Below are 25,196 nucleotides of genomic sequence, written 5' to 3'. Positions count from 1 at the left end.
TGACTCCTCTTTCATTAGATGGGGTGATGTGGGCTAAACACATTCCTGTAGCTAAGATTAGAAAACTTTCCCCGGTCTCAGCCCAATCCCTAAGCCTTTGGTCTAGGACAAGATTCATATATGCCTTCCAGTCCCCCACGTCCTGTATGACAAGGATCTTTCGCAACCCCGACTTCCCAGAGGGACATAAAGTTACCCAATTTAGATGGTGGATTCAAAGGGGACTAACCACTTTAGGTAGATTTTTATCTGCATTCAAACTCCAGAAACCCATCCACTTTATAAAAACTCACGATGTTCCCAGAGAAGAGTGGGGAAGAATGGACATAATATTTAAATTTCTATCTTCATTAGACCCTAATAATGATGTCCATACCTACTCCCCTTTTGAAGTCCGATGTAAAAACGGCCCGATGGACGGGGGTTTCATCTCAGACCTGCATACCCTTCTTTCCCATCCCACCATCGATGGTAAAATTAAGGCTCAGCTAGACTGGGAAAGAGATTGCGCCCTGGAACTGTCCGACAGTAAATGGGCTCACTGCTGCACCTCCTTGACCAGGGGGTCACTCTTCTTCTCCTCCATTGAGACGTCTCTAAAGCTCCTGCACAGAACATATCAGACCCCTGCCAAATTGCATCTCTATAATCCTATGTACTCATCTGACTGCTTTAGGGGCTGTGCTCAGCGCGGTGACCTATGGCATATTTGGTGGTCGTGCCCAAAGGCCCAAACCTTTTGGAAAGATGTTTGGAGTAGAACTAAATTGATGCTTAGCTTACAAAGTGATATGGATCCTTCGGTCCTTTTGCTGGGCAATAGACCTCAATCGCTGAAATATGCTACTCATAAATTAATTCAATATATCATGGCACAGGCTTGGAGACACTTGGCGTCTCGATGGAGGAAGGACTCGCTTATGGTTGAGGAGGTGTTTAGGGGCCTTAACTCCACCATGTCCTCAGAACACATCAGGGCTAAAATATTTGACAACCTGGAGAACTTCTTTAAGGTATGGGATCCATGGATCGATTGGCAGGGAAATGTGGGCCTCTCCTACCTCCTGCACTCCTTTTAGGGACAAACCTCTCGGGTGGAACGTATAAACCCATGAGCATCGGTTTCTGTTATTGAGTGCCGCGGGACACCACCCTCATGATATGTCTACACCTCTGGGCGTGTATGTGCCCTTGACTCAACAACTGTAATAGTTTTCTCATGATTCTGTTCTTCCTTTCCTCGGCTACTGACTTTACCCTTCTTTCCTCCCTACCCATACCTCTTTTATCCACTGGAATTCACTGTAGGCATGATGTGGTTTTTCCACCCATGGTGAATCCTTTCATCCCACTTACCCTTTATACCTAAGCCTATCCTTTTCTTACCCAATCCCCTCTTTCCCAATGGGCCTCTCTTGGCTCACGTAGAAATGTATAAAAAACTAGATATGTACGGTCACCCTCGATTGTTTTTATGCTCTTTTTCCCTTTTCCTCTTAAACTTTGTAGGGTGACCATGCACTTTTTGTCTTAATTGTCAGTTTTCTACTTGATACTCTCCACATGTGGAGAACATTTGCCTTTACTTCTATTGTTAATTGATTTTATTTCTTAATAAACACCCTTGGAACGAAGAAATGCCCACACAACTTCCTGGCCTGCTTCAGGACGTCCTCTAAGCCTGGGTACTTTGACACAAATCTTTGAATGACTATATTAAGCACATGTGCCATGCAGGGTACATGTGTCAGCTTTCCCAAATTCAAAGCGAAAAGGAGATTGCTGCCGTTGTCACACACCACGTTGCCGATCTCCAGCTGGTGCGGGGTCAGCCACTGATCCACCTGTTTGTTAAGAGCAGCCAGGAGAGCTGGTCCAGTGTGACTCTCCGCTTTGAGGCAAGCCATGTCTAAGATGGCGTGACACCGTCATACCTGGCATGCAGCATAGACCCTGGGGAGATGGAGCTGTGTAACTGGAGAGGAGATCACAGCACCAGTAGAGTTGAACTGCCACTCAACCAAGGAGGAGGAGGAGGACGACAGCGAAGAGGATGTAGCAGGAGGAGAGGAGGTGGCAGGAGGCCTGCCTGCAAGCCACGGAGGTGTCACAACAAGTTGGTCCGCTACACAGCCACGTACTCCCTGCTTGCCATCAGTCACCAGGTTGACCCAATGGGCTGTGTAAGTAATGTAGCAGCCCTGACCATGCTTGGCAGACCAGGCATCCGTGGTCAGGTGGACCCTTGACCCAACGCTGTGTGCCAGAGATGACACCACTTGCCTCTCCACTTCACGGTACAGTTTGGGTATAGCCTTTTAAGAGAAATAATTGCGGCCTGGCATCTTCCACTGCGGTGTCCCAATGGCCACAAATTTACGGAAGGCCTCAGAGTCCACCAGCTGGTATGGTAACAGCGGGCGAGCTAAAAGTTCCACCATGCCAGCTGTCAGACGCCAGGCACAGGGTAAATGGCAGAAATTGGCCTCTTCCGCTCAAAAGATTTCCTTCATGGACACCTGGCTGCTGTGGGCAGAGGAGCAGGAACCACTCTAGGGCAGAGGCAGAGTGAAGGAGGGTGGCTGTAAAGGTGCAAGGGAGAAAGCGGCTGAAGATGCTGCACCTGAAGGAGGAATAGGAGAAGGAGGGTGGCTTTTCTTTTGTGTGCTGCTTTTGCTCAGGTGCTCTTCCCATTGCAGTTTGTGCCTTTTCTCCATGTGCCTTCGTAGGGCATTTGTCCCTACGTGAGTGTTGGCCTTTCCACGGCTCAATTTTTGGAGGCAGAGGCAACAGATGGCATTGCTCCGATCTGAGGCAGACAGACACATGAAAACATTTCCAAACCGCTGAGCCCCCCTGGGGTGATGGGACTATGATGGCATCAGCAGCTGACGTTGAAGGGCATGTTGGCTGGCTGTCCATAGGTGGCGATACATGGCGCCGGACACTGCCACAAGCTGTTTCTGATGACGAGCTCCCCCTGCTTCTTTCAGCAACTCGACTCCTCCTACTCCTCTCTGACTCCCCCTCTGAACTTTCCCCCTGTTCATCTCCTCTATTGGGAACTTACGTGGGATCCGTATTATCGTCTTCATCATGATCATCCTGCCCAGCTTCGCTTTCATCAGACACCTCCAAAACTGCACCAACAGCAGGTACTTCATCATCTTCACATGTTACGTCCATAGTGTCGCCGCCTAACTCAGACTTATGAGGTGGTGTAACTTGCTTAGCCTTCATCTGGTTGTAACAATAATGGCTTTGAATCAGTTAATTCCCCACCAATAAACTCCTGCGAAGTGTCAAATGCAACGGATGTGGGGCTTGTAGTAGCGCTGGTGGCTGCAGAAGATAAGGTGTTCTGTGTTAAATAGTCTAAAAATGAATCGTTGTATATGTGCACTCAACACCAATGTACAACCTAGAAAAAAAACATAAAAATGCAAAATAGGAAATCAGAAAGTGCAGACTACTCAAAAGTCCCTAAAAGTTCCTAAAAATAAATCATTGTATATGTGCACTCAACACCAATGTACAAACTGAAAGAAAAACAGAAAATCAAAAAGTGCGGACTACTCAAAAGTCCCTGAACCCAAGTCCAAAAACTTAAAATTAAAAGATGTTAAAAGCAATTACACTCACATGATCCCAGTATACATAAGCATATAGTAACAAGTTGCTCCACGCCTGTAAGCTCGGCCCTCCGCATTTCGTGCATGCGCACTCATCAGGGGCTCATGCACGAAACACGTAGGGCTGAGCTTACAGGCGTGGAGAAACTTGTTACTATATGCTTATGTATAATGTGAGTGTAATTGTTTTTAATATCTTTTAATAAACATACAGTTTTATGCTATGAGAAGCTTTTTAGTTACTAGATTCAGTCTGCTGCTTCTTGGATGATCCGTTTGGCTGAGCCCGCTGCCTTGGGAGTTTTCAGACTGGGAGCAATAAGTGCATGAGCTGTCTTATAATGTGGATGGCATATTAATAAGGTGAGAGGCCACGTGTGATATTAAGAAGCACTTGCACGCTGAGGGAGAGAGTGGGAGTCTCCAGAGTCACAAATGTTTTATTGCTGTCTGTGGCTTGGCAGCTGCACTATTTGGTGAGAACCTGTGAGACCTATATGGTGGTGATATTGAGCACAGATAACCCGTTTGGAGCACTGGTGTGATGTAAAGGACAATTTAATGTTGATACAGAGTCACGCTATGGTTTTTTGTTTCTTTTTCTTTATTTTGAGCACTATATTGAAGAGGGACCTCTTCTGTGTTAAATAGTCAACCACGTCCTGACAATCTTGGGAGTTGATGGGACGTGCCTTCTTCTGAGCACTGTACTTTGGTCGAGGACTGCACGAAATCACATCAACACAACCTTTCACAGACCTGCCGGGTGGCCTTCCTCTGGGTCTGCCTCTACCTCTGCCTGTTTTGTCCATTGTGTCCATATCGGGGGGGATGAAGTGAAAGGTATGCACTGACTTGACTAATACAATGTGCAGTCACACAGACACAGTTAACAGGTATGCACGGAGTGGTATATCACACTGCGTGCACTCACGTAGGTAGGTGGGTGCACTGAACACAACAGGTAGGTATATGCAGTGATGAGGTGAGTGCACTGAAGACAACAGGTAGGTATATGCAGTGATGGGTATTACATGTGCACCTGTCACACACAGACAGGTAGCGGACAGGCACAGTGACACTGCGTGCGCTCCCATAGGTAGGTGGGTGCACTGTGAACAACAGGTAGGTAGGTATATGCAGTAATGGGTATTACAATGTGCACCTGTCACACACAGATAGGTAGCGGACAGGCACAGTGACACTGTGTGCGCTCAACTCAAGTAGGTAGGTGGGTGCACTGTGAACAACAGGTAGGTAGGTATATGCAGAGATGGGTATTACAATGTGCACCTGTCACACACAGACAGGTAGCGGACAGGCACAGTAACACTGCGTGCGCTCACGTAGGTAGGTGGATGCACTGTGAACAACAGGAAGGTAGGTATATGCAGTAATGGGTATTACAATGTGCACCTGTCACACACACACAGACAGGTAGGTAGTGGACAGGTACAGTGACACTGCGTGCGCTCACGTAGGTAGGTGGGTGCACTGTGAACAACAGGTAGGTAGGTATATGCAGTAATAATGGCAGTATTTGTATAGCGCCTTTCTCCTGTCGGACTCAAAGCGCTTGCGAGGCAGCCACTAGAGCGCACTCAGTAGGCAGTAGCAGTGTTAAGGAGACTTGCCCAAGAAACTCCTTACTGAAATAGGTGCTGGCTTACTGAACAGGCAGAGCCGAGATTTGAACCCAGGTCTCCTGTGTCAGAGGCAGAGCCCTTAACCATTACACTATCCAGCCACTGGTTAACCATTACACTATCCAGCCACTGGTACTGTGTATTACAATGTGCACCTGTCACACACAGACAGGTAGTGGACAGGCACAGTGACACTGCGTGCGCTCTACTCACGTAGGTAGGTGGGTGCACTGTGAACAACAGATAGGTAGGTATATGCAGTGATGGGTATTACAATGTGCACCTGTAACACACAGACAGGTAGCGGACAGGCACAGTGACACTGCGTGCGCTCACGTAGGTATGTGGGTGTACTGTGAACAACAGGTAGGTAGGTATATGCAGTTATGGGTATTACAATATGCACCTGTCACACACACACACAGACAGGTAGCGGACAGGCACAGTGACACTGTGCGCGCTCACGTAGGTAGGTGGGTGCACTGTGAACAACAGGTAGGTAGGTATAAGCAGTGAAGGGTATTAAAATGTGCACCTGTCACACACAGACAGGTAGCGGACAGGCACAGTGACACTGCGTGTGCTCAACTCTCGTAGGTAGGTGGGTGGGTGCACTGTGAACAACAGGTAGATAGGTATATGCAGTACTGGGTATTAAAATGTGCACCTGTCACACACGGACAGGTAGCGGACAGGCACAGTGATACTGCGTGCGCTCAACTCATGTAGGTAGGTGGGTGCACTGTGAACAACAGGTAGGTAGGTAGGTAGGTATATGCAGTAATGGGTATTACAATGTGCACCTGTCACACACACACAGGTAGTCACTGAATGTGCTGGGCCTGGCAGTGGCACACACACAGTATGGATTATCAAGGCTGTCTATGCAACACAAGTGTCAGTGGGACACACAGAAAAAAAAATAGATCACAAGAACAAGATTAGCTCTCAAAAGAGCTGTTGTGGGGTGCTATTTTAGCAATAAGAATCAGCAAGGAGCAAGCTAACAAGCCTACAAGAGCCTAACTAATCTTTCCCTATGAGAGAGTCTGCAGCAGCTGTTCCTTCTCTATTTACTGCAGGCACATGAGTGAGTATAATGGCCCGCGGGGCCTGTGGCTCCAGGAGGGAGTGTAGCCTGATTGGCTACAATGTGCTTGCTGACTGTGATGTAGAGGGTCAAAGTTGACCCTAATGGTGCACTATGGGGGCGAACCGAACTTCCGGAAAAGTTTGCGGTTCTCCGTGATCACGAACCACTGGAAGTTCGCCGGGAACCATTCGCCGGCAAACAGTTCGGGCCATCTCTACCAAGTAGTAGTAGCCACTAGCCAGGTGGGAGGTTAGGGGGGAGGGAGAGTGCAGCCAGAGCCAGCTAGCCACACAGCCAGGCAGCCTGCAGCCAGCCCAGTAGTAGTAGCCACTAGCCAAACAGCAACTGGGACTGGCTGGGCCTGTCTGCTGTGCTGTGCTGTCTCTGTGTGCTTAACTCTGCTACCGCCAATATGCCCAGTATAAGCTGTTTTCTGTGCCTGCATTGATAGTAAACTAGCTGCGATGTGTGCTGATCTATGCTACCTCTAGTATGTACAGTAAAAGCTGTTACTGTATGTCTGTACTGATAAACTAGATGCAGTGTTTGCTGATCTCTACCTCCAGTCAGGGCCGGTTCAAGTAACAATTGGGCCCTAGGGCAAAATTAGCCTGGGGGCCCACAACAGACACCCCCCGACTAAAAAGCGTCATTAGAGGCCCTTTGTTGCAGCCAAATTTTCCTTCTGGGCCCAAAAGCTGGCTGCTGACCCTCCCCTCCCCCAATCACCTCCCAACTTAACAGACTCTGCAGAGTCCCTGGGGAGCAACAGTTAAGATGGGGGAGGGACACCTTGGGGGCCCCTACAGGATCTGGGGCCCTGGGGCAATTGCCTATTTTTTTCCTATGGTAGCTCCGGCCCTGCCTCCAGTATGTACAGTATAAGCTGTTACTCTGTGCATGTGCTGATAGTAAACTAGCTGCAGTGTGTGCTGATCTCTGCTACCCCCAGTATGTACAGTATACGCTGTTACTCTGTGCCTGAACTGATAGTAAACCAGCTGCAGTGTGTGCTGATCTTTGCTACACCAGTATGTACAGTATAAGCTGTTACTTTGTGCCTGGACTGATAGTAAACTAGCTGCAGTGTGTGCTGATCTCTGCTACCTCCAGTATGTACAGTATAAGCTGTTACTCTGCACCTGTACTGATAGTAAACTACCTGCAGCGTGTGCTGCTCTCTATTACCCCCAGTATGTACAGTATAAGCTGTTACTCTGTGCCTTTACTGATAGTAAACTAGCTGCAGTGTGTGCTGGCCTCTGCTACCACCAGTATGTACAGTATAAGTTGTTACTCTGTGCTGGACTGATAGTAAACCAGCTACAGTGTGTGCTGATCTCTGCTATCTGCAGTATGTACAGTATAAGCTGTTACTCTGCACCTGTACTGATAGTAAACTAGCTGCAGCATGTGCTGCTCTCTACTACCCCCAGTATGTACAGTATAACTGTTACTCTGTGCCTGTATCGATAATAAACTAGCTGCAGTGTGTGCCGATCTCTGCTGCCCCCAGTATGTACAGTATAAGGTGTTACTCTGTGCCTGGATTGATAGTAAACTAGCTGCAGTGTGTGCTGATCTATGCTACCTCCAGTATGTACAGTATAAGCTGTTACTGAGTGCCTGTACTGATAGTAAACTAGCTGCAGTGTGTTGATCTCTGCTGCCTACAGTATATACAGTATAAGCTGTTACTCTGTGCCTGTACTGATAGTAAACTGGCTACAGTGTGCTGATCTCTGCTGCCTACAGTATGTACAGTATAAGGTGTTACTCTGTGCCTTTACTGATTGTAAACCAGCTGTATTGTATGCTGAACCCTGCTACTTTCTGTATGTACAGTATTAGCTGTAAAGTCTGGTACACACATACAATTTTGATTAGCCAATTTCAGCTCTGTTCATCAAATTCATTGTCTATTGGCCCACTTACTACATGGGGGTGGTAAAATTGGTCAGTGATTGATCAATCAAAATTGTATGTGCGTATACATCTTTGATCTATGCCTATACTGATTGTAAACTATCTAAATAAAGGACAGGGGCTCCATCCAATATTTCGATGGGCAGGCCCATTATCTGTAGCTTACACCGCTGCTAAGTTCATATACATTTGGCTGCACCCATGGCCACACCCACTCACTGCATGGCCACGCCCATATACACCCCACCTAGTGCCCACAGGTGCCCCAGATATCCAAGGACCCTAGGAACGCCTGATACATACAGTATGACATACCAATGAATAACACAGCATCCCAACAAAATAGAGGCTTAACAATCTGGGGTTATAGATCCTTAAAATGATTCATGATCTGTGATTCACCAGTGTACATTTGTCTTTTACAACAAACAGGATGAGGTAAAAGAGTTGCTGTTTTAATATTTCACAAGCCATTGACTAATAACGTAAACAGCACAGCTTTGCAGAATGTAGCATGCGATTAGCTTGATTTTGCATGACTGCTCACACAAACCTTATCATTATTTTCATCCACTTATCATAATCCTCCTGTTAAGTAGTGTATAGGTATCAACTCTGCACATCGTTTCAGCAATGAGTGATTATTTCACTTGCAACGGTAGTGCAAATAAAGTAACGTGATAAATAAGTGCCCCATGTTGATTCAAATTGCTCATTACACATGTAGGAGGAAGACTCTAGATGGAGCAGTTCTCATTTAAAATCCCCTCGCCTATTTCAGCTTTTTAAATCTCTGGCATAAATGACAGGCAGCAACACAACAGCACCCTGAAGTATAAATATTCAAAAAAAAAAAAAAAAGTAAATTGATTTGCTTAATAAAAGAAGTGAATGCCACAGGAAAGCAGGTTCTAAAGCCAACGTTTACTTATTGAAATGATTACCGTATTTGGCTAAAATGCTGCGGATAAATGATGAAAAGGGGGGAGGGAGTGTAGAGAAATGTATTTAATAGTTGTTATTGCATATACACATTTACAATAAATCACAAAATGCAGCTCGTTGTAGAAAACAATTCTAATGCTAATTCTCTGCATTCATCCAATAAACGTCATAGCTATGCATTAGCTGGAATATCATTATAGCCCTTTGTTGTGTTGAACTTCGAGTCATCGGTAATGAGCACTCACGTTGACACCTTTGAAGGTGGAAACAATCAGGCAGGGGTTTCAAGATGTTGACAAAAACAACAATAATGCTCTTGTGATGAAAGTTGTGGAGGAGATAAAAGAGCTGTCATTGTCAGGTAAAAGGTTATAAAATAGACACCCTCGGTTCATTTGCATGTTCTTAGAGGAGAACAGAAGGTACTAGGAAGTATCACTTCAATTTACCCACAATGTGCTGGGGTGGGAAGCTGCAGGTGATGACACATTGGTGGCTCAAGCAGACATATTTACTTAAAGTAACTGTGGTCTCCATTGTGATTAACACCATCAGGCAAACAAAGCAGGATGGCTGTATTCCATGGTGGTAATTCAATAGCTCTCTTCTTCCTGTCCTTATATATAGCTTACCCATTAGTTTGGGAGTAGTTTTCACAAGACCCAGCACCACCTATTTAAAACTCCTGCCACTGTATTTTAGGTGTCACACCCATTGTGCATTTATTGGCTTAGAACAGAAGGTGCCAGCAGATTTGCATTCTAAAGCCAGAAAGGTGTTTACCCTCAGGCTCTCTGAGTAAAGAAGACATGTAATCTGTTCTCAGGCAACAGAGACATGACTGTCATCTAGCCCATGTCTTTGAGCCTTTCAAGACAGCTGTAATCAGCTAGGAATTTACAACACAGTGCAGTCTGTTTATTTTGAGTGTTTTTTTTTCTTCTTCTTAGCAGGGTGGCAGGAGGAGGAAACCATGGCAATAATTATCTGTCCATATATGGGTCATGGTGACAGATAGGCTGTCCTATATCCCACTTCTCCACTAATGAAGGGAGGACAAGCTGTTGAGATTTAGAATTAGTCTGGATCAACATTGCATGGTTTGATTAAGTGATTAGTTTGCATTGTATAAACAAGCCAAGTACAAATATCAGCCTTCCAACTCAATGTTTACCGATGAGAAAAAAAAAGAAAAGTAATCACTTCAGATTCCCTTTCTTCTTTACTTTATTTCTGCTCTTTTCATTAACTGAGGCAGATGACTAGGCAATAGCAGCTGACTTTATTGTTATTTTATTAAAGGGAATGTGCAGTGTTTTTAGCATATTCATGTTATTTGTTTAGAGTGTTTAGGTTTTGTGCTGAAACATGAACAAAATAATATTTTTGGTACATAGGAAATACTGCAAGTATTCCTTTGTAAGAGCCCCATTCCTGATGGCTAAAGCGTTCTGTGTGAAAAAGTTCACTTTTTATTGCTACAGAAAATAATAACAAACCACGCCTTCTATGAAAGCACATGACCAAGATATTGCCTTTTTCCAGCAATATTTCCCAACCCCTTATCCTCTTCTAGAGTTTACCCATCCCCCCAAGTCAAACACACAGCTTACACTCACCCCTCACCCCCCCCCCCCCCCCCAGCCACAAAACAATGGCCCTCCACTCATCTGTATGGTGGACCCTCAGATGACTACTCAAAATGATGGCACTCATTTCAAATGCTGCTGACATATACAGCATATGGTCACGGTTTAGTCAGAAGTAGAGGATTTAACTCTCGTAGAGAAAGAAGGTCCTGTTCCTTTTGGCCAACCTACACCATCTTCCATCTTCTAAGATAATGTAGCAGTGCAATGTCCTCCTCCATACCTTAGGGCTAGTTCACACTGGGTGCTTTTTCTGCGCTTTGCCGAACACAGGCAATCAGCAAAGCATTGCTAATAATGTATTCCTATGGATACATTCACACTGCGGCATTTGCGATTTCAATCAATCTCAAACGCGCTGCATGCAGTGTCTTTGGGGCGATTGCGCTCTGATTCACGTTCTATTGATGGGAATCACAAGCGCAAATTGCACTGAATCGTGAGATGTTTACCGCAAATCACGATCCCGGAGCCGAATGCAATCACGGGCAAGCGGCGCTCCAAGCATCGATTGTGAATTACCCCTTAAGTAAGTGTGAGATGGTGCATTATCCTGCTGCAATAAGTTGTCAGAAGATAACTACACTGTGGTCATAAAAGGATGGACATGCTGACCATACTCAGGTAGACTATGGCATTCAAACGATACTGAATTAGTACCAAAGTGTGTCCACAAAATGTTCCACACATCATCAAACCGTTACTCTGAACTATTGACAAAAGGCAGTGTAAATCCATGATGTAATTTTATTTATGTCTAATTCTGACCCTACTGTACCATCTGAAACTTATAGGTGAAATTTAGACATTATTAAATAGCTTACCAAGCCCTCTGAGTTTTTTTTTTAATATTAAAGTGACCTGAACTCAGAATGTCCTCTCTGCTCTAAAACACAAACATACACAACAGCTTAATAATCTTTAAACAAATAAAACATTTCATTGTTTCAGCTGATACAAATCCTAAAATAAATCTGCACTGTTTCTACTTCCTGATTCATGGAAGCAGACATATTGTTAACAGCCTGTGCTTTCAAATGAGCTTATCTGCTATCTCTGCCAAAGGCAGTCATGTGACACAGGGGAGAGATCAGATTACAACTTGTGATTAGACACAAATGAGGGGGAATTAAACTGGATAAGCTCTCTAAGTACATACAGAGCGCATTTCTCTATGTGTTCCTTCTGTCCTATGCAAGAATTCAGGTCCACTTTAATTGGACCAAACTAAATAAGCAAAGTTTGTTATAAATCTGGATGTAACCTGGGCGACGCTGCTGGGCCGGGCTCAACAGACATGAAGTCAGCTGTATAGCTGACAATGTGTTCTGTGGCTATGCAGGGAGGCGGAGGGTCAACGGAGTGACATGCGAGTGATGTCACATGGTGGGTAAGGGAGTAACGCACACAGTGGAGTTGGCCATTGCTCTGGTGAGTTAATCTGGCAGGCAGATCACTTGTGTGTCAGCGGTTGCTGTACTCATGCATGATTATTGGCAGAGGTGGCCATTATCGAAACCAGGGCAGGAAGTAAAGCAAACATGACATGATATGTATGTGAAGGTTCTAGGTTATAGTACATTTAAAGGAAAATACAGCAGTTTTAAGTGCAGTCTTTTTATTTTTTTGGTTAATGTTATTTTTACTTATTTATTTTAGACACTGCACTATTAATTAAAAAAAGAAAAATTACATGGTTAGAGATGAATCATTTTCAGAAAAACTACAGTTGCAAGTACCCTTTTATATAGATGTCCAAGCAATATTCTGGTTGGTCTTTGGGGTTGATTCACAGAAATTTATGTTATTAATTATCACTCTTTGGCCCATAAACAATTCACTTTTTTCTCCTGAGTTATCCCCTAGGAGATAATGTTCATATTCTCTTAAAAATAACCTTTAAGCATTTTACAATTGAAAAAGTACCCAAAAGTTGGTGAAAAAGTATTATCAAAATTATTCTGAGTATTTTCTTGTTTGTCAGTGGTTTCAAATGTATTTTATGACAAGATGTGAAAATATCACTGAGGAGAAAACTCAGGAGAAAAAATGCATATGGGTCCTTATGTGTTTAGCTCAGGATTTCTCCTTTTCTGTCTTATAATTTGTCTTTTCTTATCTCATGAATTATCTCTCCTTATAGTTGAGACAAAAATAAGTAAAGTGATATAGAAAAAAAACTTTATGAATCAACACATAATATTGTGTCCTCTTCCCTTACTTTTTCTAAGTGTCTGTCTACCTGCTTCTCTATCTTAGGTCTCTAATGTGTCAAATGTAAATACACACAGGTCTGGTAAATTCATCCAAGAGAAGTACAACATTGCTTTTGTTTAGAAACAATGGCACAGCTTCTCTTAATATGGCTGTATGGTCTATTTTGTTTCCTTCATTTCCATTTCCCACATTTCCTTCAGGCAACCTTTCTTCAGTTTCTAATGTGTACCTACCATTAAATACCAAAACAAATGTAATACGCATGCCTTTTCATGTTGGCTCTATATCTGATACTTCTTGTTTCATCTGAGATTATGTTTTACCTACAGGATGTGGTTTTGGTGTTGGCATAATACATACACTTTTGTGGTTTCAGCTCTACAATTTCTTTATTCAGGGAACACTGGCTATTCAATTTCTGCCAGAGAAAGAAATAAACCTTCCACAGTTAGATTTTTGTTCCAGCAGAAATGTGGGTCAAATCACTAGTAATAGACACCCATCTCAAATGCACTAAACGGAACTATAAATAGTACATAACCACTAAAGATTCCTGTGTGATGTAAGGCAATTAGCGCCAATGTAAGGCTTTTTTCACATGTACCTGTCAAGAAAGATCCTGGGAAAGACTGAAGTGTGAGTAAAAGCCAAAGCAGCCTAGACTGCATTCAAGCACTTCATCATGTCACATAAGGTCAAAGCAAGTGCCTAGGAGGCTAATCACTTTTGTAATAGGAGACAAATCATTTTTTGCAATAGTTAGCAATGCACTCTGAGATAAACAGGATGTTAGGTATCCTCCTACCAAGTCTCCATCGTCATGCAGATGTGTATGTGAACAAGGCACTGACTGTGACATTTACTTTTTTAATTGAATGTCCCTCTTCGTTGCAGGTCTGGACTGTCCCAGTGCTTCCTGAACTTGTGTAGCAGGTGCCACCCCTACAGCTTGATGTTGGATGTAAGTGTAATCACATGTGGTGGGGGACAGGAAGAATGTATGGTGATTGTAAGCCCTGAGGTTTTTCAACTAGTACGAACAATGCAAGAGTCAAGATACGAACCTACCATGAGGGACCTCAGTTATTAATTTCTGCCATCACCTTATGCTGTCAACTGTATTTTATATTATTGTTATGTCTGTGTCTCCTCCTATTTCCCCCTGTGTCCCCTCCTGGTCCCCCATGTCTCCTCTTATGTCCCCCTGTGTCTCCTCCTATGTCCCTGCGTCATCAAAAAAAGCCTTCACTAGAGGCAGCCACGTGACACAGCAGGAGATGTCTGCAGATCGCCAGCACTGGAATCCCTGGCTGAGGTGAGCCGCTGTGCCACTATTCTATCTTTGACAGGGGCACCTTGCTATCTAACCTACACTGGAGTCACCTACCTATCTAACCTATAGTGGAGGCTCATAGCATGTCTGGGGAAGTACATTGTAATGGAGGAACATAGAATGGGAGCCAGTAGTGGAGTGCTATATTGGTGGTATATGTAATTAGATCATTGCATTTAAGGCACATATAATGGACTGCAGTGCTAGGAACTCTTCATCACAGGTCTATTTAAATGTTAAAATGTTAATCCACACCATACAACCACACATACACATGTTATTAATACATTCATCATTTTCCAAGGAACACTGTAAAACTAGTCTCGTGGCAACTCAGTCATGCCTCATACAATAAAGGAAGGCCAGTTGTGGATTGGTGTAAATGAAACTGGTAGTAGGACGGCATGCCATGTAGACTTATTGCCTCACTGTTAATAGGGCGACTCTTCAAAACCATGGAAGACAATACAACATCAGGACTGACTTATGGATTTCCCTCCTCACCATGTGGGTGCTGACTAGTCATCCTATCAAGCAGCAGTGTGACATGGTCAGGGGTGAAGGGAGAATGTCCAGGGAGTTTTACAAGTGTATGGGCCTCTCTTGGGTTCAGGAGAGCCCTCATTTGCACTGCTGGTGTTTATCTTTATATACGCCCCTCCATTAGCTGATGTCAAATTAATCACTTGTAAAAATCAGTACTCCAGGCACTAACAACATCCTGTATTACAAACTGTCTGTGATATACTGTAGATTTTGTCTGTGACGTTCACTTTGCAGCTTGAGCAGTGTGATGATGCAAACAAGGTAAGGGCAGCAGCCACACCCCCAGCTCTTAAAATCTGACTCACTGAACTCTGTGCTTCAGTCATGCACTCAAAATGTGTAATAATGAGCTGAGCCATGCCTGCCAAATGATAAGATCAATAGCAAAGCACAAAGTACATAAACCCATGCTGACCAATTATCACTTTTTTTTTAATAGATTAAAGTGCTGAGCCAATTTCTAATGGTTTTGCTGTGAGCGCCTGCACAGCATTGTTGTTTTGCCCCATCTTGTCAGATGTGCCCAGCAGAGTAAATGTGGTATGTTAGCTGTCTGGCAGTTTGCAAAATACCCATTTCATATATTTACACCTTTTTTTTGCAAATAAACTTGACTCAGCAGGCGGCCAAGTGTGCTTTAGCCAGTACTAAATTTACTGCCATATTCCTAATTGGAAAATGAAGCATTATTCTTTCACTGTGAATGGATTTAACAATGCTCGGTGTGGGAAAAATGGAGCTTACAGGCAAATCTAGAACAATATAGATTGCTTTCCCTAATTACAGCCGTACCTAAACATACATGTCTAGACTGCTAATTACAAAATTTGTCTTGCGCCATGTCGTTTTCTGTATTGTCTCTTTTCATTTCCCATGTTACATTCAAACCCTCTAATAGCATTTGTAAGGCTGAATATCTTCTGTGTTATCTTCATGGATGTTCTGTATTTCCACCAAGTTCTAATCCAGCCCCTCTTGCTACCCCACTCTTGCATGAATACCCCACAAATGAACATTTGTTTTAATTGATAATACTTAGATAATTAAAATTGTGCAGATATCTGTATCATTTGCATCAGGTCACAATTTAGTTGCAGAAAGCAAGTGTTATCTATGATGATGATGATGATGATGGCGGTGGTAGTGAATGATGATGACAGAGGACTTATGATTATTACACAAATATTGGCAGTCAGCAGATAATACAAGAATATACAGAGTACAAAATTAGTATCAATACATGCATGAATAAAGGACAAATACATTTGTAGGAAAGTGTGTAGCAAACAGAAGAGACTAACGAGAGAGAGCCCTACTCTATTGAGCTTCTGGTCCAGAATTAGAACTACGTACATAGTACATTATCACTTTAAAAATGAATTATACTATTCTAAATTATAATAATAATATTAGATCTACATTGTTTGTGGTGCGCTTTACATATATTCTTTGGGGGGGAAAAAGTATTACGGTGCTAACCAGTGCAAAAAGTCAGTTACATAACCACTTATTTATAAAGACAGATCCCCATAAAAGTGGAAATGTACAGCTCTGCATATCCTAAAAGTCTTTAGTAAGTGCTTATAAGGCCAGTTAGTAGTCTGTATAGTAAAATGGCAACACTTGATTTAAGTGATTAAGATGTGGTCTACATTATGTCCTTCCACAGCTATGTCATCGGCATATGCCATTTACTGGATACTCAAAGTGCCCAGATTTTGTCCTTACAGTGGATCCGAGATGAAATAATGGCTGGTACACACGAGATACTCTTGTCTCTCAGAGACGAGAGACAAAAGACAAAAAAAAAAAAAGGCAGAGATAGTTCGTCGCCATGTCCCTCTGTGCAACAGCCGTACACATGGCACACAGAAGGACAGAGATGCGGCGGAAGCTGTCACCGAAGGTTCCTTCCTCCCGCCGGAAGCTCCATACATTGTGTATGGGGTTGCTGTCGCTAGTCGGCATACACACGCGGTACGCGTGGCGGACTAGCGGCAGCTGTGTCGGAGTTGCGGCGACAGATGTTGCCGGCGATTGGCCGTGCCAATCTCCTGGCGACAGCTCAGAGTAGCGATGGTTCGGGGCGTGCGCGTCATGCACACGGGCGACCTGTCGCCGCAACACGCGTGTGCTACGTGGTTGCGGCGACAGTTGTAGCCCGTTTGTGTATGAGGCTACTATAACAAGTAACTTGTCTATATACTGTATCTTATCTAAAGTTTACACAACAAATCTAGCTGCAAACAGCTTCAACAGTTTATGTTTATTTATTCCTGTGATACAATATGGCTGCAGCCATGTTCTGTTTGTCACATTACACACAGGCAAGCTGATAGCATCTCCAGCCCTTATCCTGTGAAAACTTCACTCCCCTCTCCTCCTCCCTCCTCCCCTCTGCCACTGAAATCTCTGGCTAGTAACCTCCTCCTCCTGCCTCCTCCAGACTGAGCTCCCATAAGCCTTTGCTACTAAGGCTTAGACTCTTGAGAAGCTGTGGGCAAGGCTTGTTTAGTTTATAGGGAATTAGGGATGCTAGGGATGCTAGCATAATATGCTAGGGATGCTAGCATAATATTGCCAGCACAGGCAAAGTGATGTTGCATTTTCCGAAAAAAAATTGGGCCAAAGCTTATGGATGAGCAATTCACCAGATTGATATGAAGAAGGTGCATTTTACTTTGGATGGAGATGTTAAACTGAAATAAAAATGTGCAGTGCAGTCCATAAAATTGCTGCACGCTCAAGAGTTTCTCAAAGGTCCTTCTGGGGAGCTTTAGGGAAAGAAGAGGAGCAAGATAATAAGAAGTTGAAGAAGGTTCTACTTTTGTTGCTGGACTAAAATTCGCTCAGAAGCAGCCGTATCAGTCCGCCGACAGTGCGTACACACGCCGGACTGTCGTTGGCACGCCCACCCAGCGGGAGGTAACGACGGACCCGTCGTTGCCTCCAGTCCGGCGTGTGTACGCACCTTTACCTGCTGGTCATACAGGTTAGGTTTTAATGGAAGTGACCAGAGCTACAACAACACAAAATTAGTTTGCATAACATTGCCTCAGGGGGTCATAGTGTCCAATATTTTTTGTGTTTAGGGGATTTAGCTGATGCAAAGGTAGAAGAAGATAGGGCCATGGTATCCTGTACCTGGGTTCATGGAGACCGAAGTGCTGAGGACAGCAACCCTTGCAACTTGCCAACTGATGGCCCTGAAATGGGAACAGGGACCTCTAAGGAACAGGACCAATGGTGTGATGACCAGGTGTGTAACCAAGGTGGCAAATCAGCACTCCCACAGGCAGAGTCTGGAACTGCAATAATTCAATGTCCAGACAGGACTGGGAACAGCAGATGTTCAGCAACTAATCGGGCCCTGAGACAGGCAAAGGTCAGCATCAGAGCAGGTTCTCCAACATTCAAAGGTTTGGCAACAAGGCAGGTTCACAAGCAGGCAGAAGTTGGTAACAAATTGGGCAGTCGTACATAGCATAGATTGGCAACGGATTGGGTAGAAGGTAAATCTACCCTACATAGCTTGTCTTTTAGTGCTTTAGCGATTCAAACAAGGCAATATGGAATTGAACCTTCAAAACTTCCCATGAAGTATCACTAGCCTGGTGGAATTTAACAGTGTAATCCTCCACCAGTGTGCAACCTTGCTGTAAACTTTGCAGCATGGATCCAGCAGTAATAGTGTACTGTAGGTAATCTAGTTGTATCTGTTGGTGGGCTCAGAACTGGGGCTCTCCTTGCAAGAGAGATATGATGGAGCTCATGTACGTTGTTGTGAGAAGGCGCAAGATCGCAGAGCAAGATAGTGTTGACAGACTTTATTGAAAACCCCGAACACTGGGTTCAGCTGCCAGAAGAATAGGCATGTGTGCAGGTGTAAGTTCAGAGATTGCAGGTGGCACAGTTGATGCTGATGATGTCGCTGCTGGTTGGGTTTGGAGAGTGAGTAGATTAAAACTTTCAAGCTGAGAGTTCGCAAATTGTTTAGGTGAATAAGTATCTGCCCTTATTTAGCACAGAGCTTACTGAAACAAGCTTAGAATAATACATATAAATGAAATGATAAGTAATGTTGTACATCAACCATTTGGATGTTTCATTTTCAGACTACTGATAACTGGGCATGTTTTGTGAAATAATATTCACTTATCAGGAGTACAGCTGATCTGAGGTCAAGGAGATCAAGACTCAGGAGTATGTACTGCTGACTAGGTTGTCATACCTAATTCCTCATAGAAAGCATACAGGTGGGCATTAATTCAGCATTAATAAGCATGATGAAGACAATGCTTATAGACTTTTTTGTAGTTGTACTCAGCTACATGTTGAAATGCTTTATGTTTTTTCTTTGAACTTTTTTTTGCACACATGTGCATGATATTGAGCTATTCAGATAATGGCCACCACTCGTTCACAGGCAATTTATGTGCTGCAGAAACAGATGCCTATTAGTGTTTTTTGAGAGGTGGTTTTGATTTTCTTGAGACATATGTTAAACCATTATCCACAGTGACAATGCTAAAAAGTACATGAGCTGGTGTCAACAGTGCAGGAGAAGGCATGCTCACTGCTCCCCAACTCCAGGGATGCTAGCCATCAACTCAACATGGCAGCTTGGTAGTGTTCAGAATAAGGACTTTATTTTATAAAAAAAAAATTAAATAACACTGCTGACTGTGATCTGGTTAAGTCACAGGATCAGCACCATGGAGAGCACATGCATGCCTGTGAGGGAACCTCATCCTGGCAGTACAATTGACAGTTAATTTTGCAAATAGAAAGTTATTGCCAAACAGTTATTGCTAAATTGAGTATGAAGTGTTTCACTCATTGCTACTCAACAATAAGCATAATTAATTCCTGCTTTTATCTGAGACGTCATCTAAATTACTGTTACTGCTAGTCAATTCATCAAAATTCTGACCGTTTTCTGCATAAACAGCAACATCTTATTAAAGACTGAAAGCGGATGATAAACCTTTTAGAAGGATTGATTTCTTCTGTTGCATGGTCTTCTTCGATTGGTATTGCTCTTAAAGGTTTACTTTAGTACAAATTTACATATTCTCAATACAGTTAGATTTGTAGTTGAATATTTTTAAATACTATTTTTCTATTGCAAATGTATATCTTTCTTCACTTAAGAAAAAAAAGTTCTTGATACAAATATTTCTGTAAATTTTAAAGTGGACCCGAACTCTTGCACAACACACAATGAAAATCTTTATTCCACATACAGTTTTTGAAAAAAAATAATTTCTCTGTGTTCTGCATGTGTTTAGGCTGGTACATTTGTCTAGAAACTTTGATTATACTGCAGGAGAGCTTTGCTAAGGCAGCTCACCATATAGTAAACACTGAGGCTTAACCTTTCATTGCCTTCTGCAGAAATGAAACAAAAAAAGGTTTTTTTTTCGGATTTTAATAAATTGTTATGAAGAAATTTTCTTTTTTATGTTATTATGCTGTGGCTGATCTTTTAGAGTAGAGGGGGAGTTCAGAGTTAAGTTCCACTTTAAGAATTTTGACAACATGTATGGCACAAGATACCAGTGATTACTCTAAATTTTAGTTTGAACCTATCCTCCATATGCTTTTAATTGTGTAACTGAGAAAGCTGACTGTCATGGCTGATTTACCTATTACTAAGATAGGAATGATCCCTCTGAAATGATGTATATGCATGCCAGAATTCACACATACATGAGATCTCTTCGCAGTGTGGAATGAATGTGTCACTGCAGAAGACCAAACCTTGCAATGCTAAATGAACATGAAGAATAAGACAAACATTTTGTGGAGCATTGTGGATCTCTTTGCAATCGAGCATTTGACTGTTGCCACTGTTTTCTAGTTTTAACAGCTGCAGATTGACATTTAAGACTATTTAATGGAATTCAGTTACAAAAGGACTTGTAAAGTGATGAAAAGTGTTATATACTCGAATATAAGTCTAGAAATGTAGGTCCGATTCACTTCACAAAAGTAGAGGGGTCGACATATGCACAAGTCACGAGCAACACTGAGCACACTGAGTAATGTGTGTACTAATAGTGACATTCCCATTTGCAGCAATTTACCCTGGGGTAAGTGGTACTTGGAGGAAAGGAAATGCCAAGAAAACACAGGTCTGAAAGTTCTGTCCACAACAATTAACAAGGAAAGGGGTGGGGTGGGGGAAATACAGGGCTGCATAAAAGGGAGTGAATAATTGCAGCACTTGGAGGCCTGGATGGGGACAGGAGGGGTTAATAGCTGCAATACTCTATGCAGTGCAGTCATAGCCTCTCCTGAGCCCCAAGTGCAGCCATTAACTTCGCTGGGTAGACTTATACTTGAGACAATAAAAAAATTCCAGCTCAAGAGGGTTGAATATTGGAGTTGACTTATACACGAGGTCGACTTGTATTCAAGTATATACGGTAGATTTTTTTTGTTTTGTTTTTATCAGCGTGGTTATCAATTCATTATACTTGCTGACTGCAACTATCAAGAAGAAATTTTCAATCATCCTTTCAAAAATGCTCAACAGTTTTTTTTTCCCAATGATTTTACCAACTGCAGAACACATTGAAGAATGGTAGACCCCTGATGGGGAATATTAATGTTTGGAATGGTTGATTTGGGTACCACATTTCCGCTGCATGGTTTGAACTGATCTGGAGCTTCAGCCATGCGGCAATTTTTGGTGTGTTTTAATGTTTGTAACACTTTAGTTCTATTAACACAAATCCCATACATAATGAAATCCCCCTGCCTGATACTTAACCTTAACAAAAGAGTATCTGTGTTAGTGAGGCTGATGGGTAAAGAGTGTTAGAGATTATAAGGTTTTGGTCAAGGAACATCAAGGTTAGTCCGATACAATCCGAGAGGGTTAGTATTATTATTGATTTATAAAACGCCAACATATTCAGTGAGTATATGTCAATGAAAGTAGGTGGGCATGTTCAAATGCATGTGGAATGATCAGAATGTAATGGTATGCTGTAGTCTGCACCTGCTCTAGCTCCTTGCTGCAGTGTGTTTTGAGTCTGACAGCTCTCAGTGGAGGACACCACAACTTCCCTTGGATGTCCTAGTGATTCGCATCAAAATTCGCATTTACGCATCGTAACCGTAATGCAAATTCAGGGAAAATCATAATTGGTTTCGTATGTAATAGTAGTATTTTATAATTTCGCATACTTTTCGCAAAATTTTGTGCCGACTTTGTTTGTTAATAGCAAAGCCCCCATACATGCTATTGCTACCAAAATTGGTACATATGTTAAGGAGAATATTGGGTACAAGTAAAAAAAAGCATTTTTCAAAAACACATTGTAGTTTTTGAGAAAATTGATTTTTTTTGTTTAAAAACCATTTTTTCTTTGTATTTTTAAAATCGATTTTCTCAAAAACTACAAGGTCTTTTTGGAAAATTCATATAGTGTAGTGTACCCAAAAAATGGTTTTTAAATCGATCTTCTCAAAAACTATATAGAAACTTTTTAAGAAACTATACTTTTTGGAAAATTATTTTTTTCCCTTGTACCCACTATTCCCTTTAACATAGGTAGCAATTTTGGTGTCAGTAGCATGAATGGGGGCTTTGCTACTAACCTCCAAAGTCGGCACAAAATTACGTGAAATTTTGTGAAATTACGCAAATTTTTATGCAAAATTGACTATGAAATCAATTTGGTTTGCAAATCGTAATTACATGTAGGCGTAATTGCAAAAATCTAAGGGAAATTTAGCAAAATCGTAATTTTGCTGATTACGATCATCACTAGGATGTCCTGTGATGTCTAATGCAGGGCCAACAGCATCAAAGGGGAGAGAAGTGTATGGTGCCCAAGGGGATCTGGGTCGCATCCAGGAGGGCCCTACCGTGAATAAAGATGGCTCGAACTTCAGATTTTGTGTTTGCGAACTGTGAACGCGAACTTCCGCAAAAGTTCAAGTTCGCGTGAACCAGGCTAACCATCATAGACTTCAATGGGAAGGTGAATTTTAAAACATACAGGGACTATTTCTGGCCACAAAAGTGATGGAAAAGATGTTTCAAGGGGTCTAACACCTGGAAAGGGGGCATGGTGGAGTGGGATACACGCCAAAAGTCCCTCGGAAAATTAAGTATTTGACGCTGTAACGATGGGTGTCAGCAACCAGAGAGAGAATCTAAATCTTGGCGATCTGCAGTATCCCCAAGAATATAGATATACCTGATTATTGGGGATCTGCAGAATCGCCAATAATCAAATATGTCTAACCTCTAGACACCTGAGAGTGTAAGTGTTTTGGTACAAAAGTAACCTTTGGACCACCGGGGTAGCAGGTGGTCCAATAAGTAGAGAAGACTCTACTGCAGTCAAGGACACCTGGAGAGGGAGTCCCTGACTGATAAGGAGCAGTGTCTCCTCTGTAGAGCAGGGGACCCCTGCGGAAAGGCTGGACACCCTGCGGGGGGGGGGGGGGGGGGACAGCCAGAAGGTCAGACAGGCCAGGTCGGCAACAGAGTATCAGATATGCAAAGTACCAAATCAGAGATCAGAAGAATAGTCAGGAAAGCTACAGGTCATAACAGATATCAGAACAAGGCCTAGTCTGAGGTGTCAGGTCCGTGATCTCAACACCCTGGAACTATGCTAGAGAATAACACAGATGATATACAGTATTCCTAGTCTGGGGTGTGAGGGCCGTGATCTCAACACCCTGGAACTATGCTAGAGAATAACACAGATGATATACAGTATTCCTAGTCTGGGGTGTGAGGGCCGTGATCTCAACACCCTGGAACTATGCTAGAGAATAACACAGATGATGTACAGTATTCCTAGTCTGGGGTGTGAGGGCCGTGATCTTAACACCCTGGAACTATGCTAGAGAATAACACAGATGATATACAGTAACTGGCTAAGTGTGGATTCCCAGGTCCTCCTGGTTCCACCACACTGAAGGATCTGACTAAGGTCTGAGTGCTAACACATAGGCATTCGCAACGCCAGACAACCAGCAACTGAACAGCAGGAGACATATATAGTAAAGCGCTCCACAGCGCCGCCCAGCTCCCATCAACCAATCACTGACTGAGCAGGGATCAGCTGACCGCCCTGATCAGCTGATCTTCCTCCTATTGGTATAAAGAGCTTGTCTTGCAGCGCGCGCGCGCGTAGCTCTCCATCTGTGTGCACTACTAGGTCCAGACAGCCCAGACACATGTTGCTGCGGGGAAACCACCACACTGGACGCGGAATCCGCTGCTTTACCGTCAGAACACGCGGCGGCCCCCACGCCATTCCTCCCATGTGCACCACCAGTTCCAGACAACCCAGACGCATGCTGACGCTGACAAACCGCCGCATCAGACGCGGAATCAGCCGCCTTACTGTCAGAACATGCGGCGGCTTTTCCGCTATTCATCACAGACGCAGAGTAGGGTTACGAACCCTAAAGGGCAGAAATCACATTGCATTGCTAAATTGGAGGCATAAAGTGCTTTAAAACATCTTGCGTGTGTATACATCGATCAGGTAGTGTAAGTAGTGTACAGTTTGGGTATCGACGTTTTGGAAAAATAATTGCGGTCTGGTATCTTCCACTGTGGTGTCCCAATCGCCACAAATTTTCTGAAGGCCTCAGAGTCCACCAGCTTGTATGGTAGCAGCTGGCGGGCTAACAGTTCCGACAAGCCAGCTGTCAGATGCAGGGCAAGGGGGTGACTGGCAGACATTGGCTTCTTCCGCTCAAATATTTCCTTAACGGACACCTGGCTGCTGCGGGCAGAGGTGAGAGGCGGAGTGGAGGAGGGTGGCTGTGAAAGTGCAAGGGCAGCAGAGGATAAAGTGGCTGAAGATGCTGTACATGGAGGAGGAAGAGGAGACAGACAGTGGTTTGCATTTGTGTGCTGCTTTTCCTCATGTGCACCTCCCATTGGTGTTTGTGATGGGACATTAAAGAGACACTGAAGCGAAAAAAAAAAATATGATATAATGAATTGGTTGTGTACTATGAATAATTACTAGGAGATTAGCAGCAAAGAAAATATTCTCATATTTTTATTTTCAGGTATATAGTGTTTTTTCTAACATTGCATCACTCTATAATATGTCCAGATTACACAACACTCAGCATTCAAAATGAGTCTTTCAGAGCAGTCTGTGAAGTAATAAACTCTTCTCTGCTAGAGGAAAAGTAAACAGTTCAATTACAGTTCAG

Source organism: Hyperolius riggenbachi, chromosome 1, assembly GCF_040937935.1.
Source record: "Hyperolius riggenbachi isolate aHypRig1 chromosome 1, aHypRig1.pri, whole genome shotgun sequence".
Classification (NCBI taxonomy): domain Eukaryota; kingdom Metazoa; phylum Chordata; class Amphibia; order Anura; family Hyperoliidae; genus Hyperolius; species Hyperolius riggenbachi.
This window is presented reverse-complemented; position numbering follows the sequence as displayed.